This window comes from Macrobrachium rosenbergii, chromosome 2 (assembly GCF_040412425.1).
Source record: "Macrobrachium rosenbergii isolate ZJJX-2024 chromosome 2, ASM4041242v1, whole genome shotgun sequence".
NCBI lineage: Eukaryota > Metazoa > Arthropoda > Malacostraca > Decapoda > Palaemonidae > Macrobrachium > Macrobrachium rosenbergii.
In genome coordinates this window covers 19,112,078-19,114,577 of record NC_089742.1, presented here as the reverse complement: position 1 = coordinate 19,114,577, position 2,500 = coordinate 19,112,078, and the positions used below count along the sequence as shown (strand labels likewise).

Below are 2,500 nucleotides of genomic sequence, written 5' to 3'. Positions count from 1 at the left end.
AGGCTGAGCTTGCATATAAATAAATAAACGTATTTTCTTCAGTTGTAAAACAGACAGACGTTGATATCCAGTATTCAGACGATATCAAAAGTTTGTTTGCTCCCAACTTCTGATAATCTTTGCGTCTAATATTTTCCATAATTATGCTTCCCCTGATTTTTTTTTTTTTTTGAATGGTTGACTTCCAGCCCAGAGGCCTTTGCACTTTATTCAATTACATGCTAGACTCGTCTGTGTTGGGAAAGCTGCAAATTTGCATGACAACCATCTAGAGGAGGTTATTAAACAAATTAAACAAGATTTTGACCGACAGTCAGCGGTTTAATATTCTTGACCTCTCATTCCCTTTCATTCTGAGAACAGACTCATCTTTGCCTTTGCACAGATTCACCATTTTCCAGTCATGTGATATCTGTGGCACTCTGAATGGGATCTGGATATTACTGCTACAGTAATTAATTCCATTCTAGAATACAGGTCACTGGGAACGTCTGAAACGTTGAAGCCCAGGTTGAAAGGCTGCTGGAAAGATAAAAAAAAAAAAAAAGCAAAGCATGCGCCGAAGTTTCTTCGGCGCAATCGAGTTTTCTGTACAGTATATTCTGTTGTATGAACCGCGGTCCATGAAACTCTCAGCCACAGTCCGGTGGTGGCCTGCCCTATAGCGTTGCCAGACGCACGATCATGGCTAACTTTAACCTTAAATAAAATAAAAACTGCTGAGCCTAGAGAGCTGTAATTTGGTATGTTTGTTAATTGGAGGGTGGATGATTAACATACAAATTTGCAGCCCTCTAGCTTCAGAAGTTTTTTTAAGATCTGAGGGCGGACAGAAAAATTGGGGACGTAAAGACAAAGCCGTAACAATAGTTTTCTTTAACAGAAAACTAAAACGTCTTTTAACTCCTTCTGCCCTGTGGCAAAGGAGCCAACGCCAAAGCAGACTTCAACTACATGGAATTTTGTTTTAGTCTGATTTTGGCAACCATCAACTGTCACACTAGATCAATGCAAAACGAAATGTTTAAAGGCTAAGAAAATAATTATGTAAAGAGGGCATGAAAGTTTTCTTTTTCACTTTCCAAAACCATTCTATGGATCTTGCCCTTCAAATATCTTCCAACATAGCAATGCTGCAGGTGCATCTATCTAAAAGAAAAACCTTCTTTCCACAGTTTTTTCTTCTTTCCAGACATCTGTTTTTCTTTGATTCTTCCTCAGGCTATTCATTCGTAAATGATTATGTCATTCACTTGCCTTATACTTACCAGTCCTATTCCTGTCTTTATCATCTCCGTTTATCAGGTTCACAGAATACTTAAGTCTTAGACGACACTGAAAGTGCAAAGGTTTTAGGCAATCCCTTCTTGGGCTCTAAATGGAATATGCAAATGCGTTTAGACCACAGATTTATCATCGATTTACCTTCAGTACAAATTGCTAATCGAACACTTGCATTCTGCTCCAAAGAAAGGTGCAACTCTATACCCCAGCTACATCTCATGGTGGTTTTACATCTTTTTATAGCTAAAATTTCATTAAATTTTCTTATTGATCGCCCATTAAAACGCTTAAAAACATGATATCCATCCATCCTGTAATTAGTATGTGTTCTTCCTTAGACAATATTAAATTATGAAATCCTTACCTTGATTTTCTTTCCTCCTTCAGTCATGAATTTCACTTTTCTAAAAAAGAAAACTATTGAGATGGCTATTTGTGTATCTGTCCGCACTTTTTCTTCCCTCCCTCAGATCTTAAAATCGACTGAGGCTAGAGGGCTGCAAATTGGTATGTGGATCATCCACCCTCCAATCATCAAACATACCAAATTGCAGCCCTCTATCCTCAGTAGTTTTTTTTTTTTTTAGTCTCAAGTTAGCCATGATCGTGCGTCTGGTACCGCTATATGTGCCATCAACACTGGCCACCACAGTGCCGTGTCTGAAATTTTCATGGGCCGCAGCTGAGAGTTTCATGGGCCGTGACTGAGAGTTTCATGCAGCATTATACGTTGTACAGAAAGCTTGATTGCGCCGAAGAAACTTCGGCTCATTTTTTACTTGTTTATTATATCTAATGCATTTCACGTATTTTTAACAGGTCATGCATAATCCGAGAAACTCTCTGCGTCTTGCATTATTTATCTTCACAAGGGCATCTCATGTGTCTAATAACGCAGTTGATGTGGTAGATTAAAAGCTGCCTCTTCCCTCTCTCAAGAGGCGCTCCTCATATATCAGTTATTCCTTAACCAATTTTCCTTCTCTTCTTAAATAACTTCCTTCAAACCCCTTCTTGTCGTATTCGTTCAAACGGAGACGATTACATCCTCTGGAACATAACCTGCTTCCCTTTCAATGGCCTTCAGATCAGTCTCAACATCGCCAACTATAGCAGTAACCAACGAGTCCGAACCCTAAAGGTGTCATTATCGTGCCCTGGCAACCATGATTAAATCGGGCTCACTGTTTACCTGATGTTGGCCATACCTCTATTG

The 2,500-nt window shown here is 39.2% G+C and overlaps 1 protein-coding gene across 1 annotated transcript in view; it reads right to left on the bottom strand.

The window, feature by feature from the left end:
* Positions 1-2,500, bottom strand: part of LOC136842561 (kin of IRRE-like protein 1) — a 511,591-nt gene that overhangs the window by 128,996 nt on the left and 380,095 nt on the right. The gene's annotated exons all lie outside the window — the stretch shown is intronic.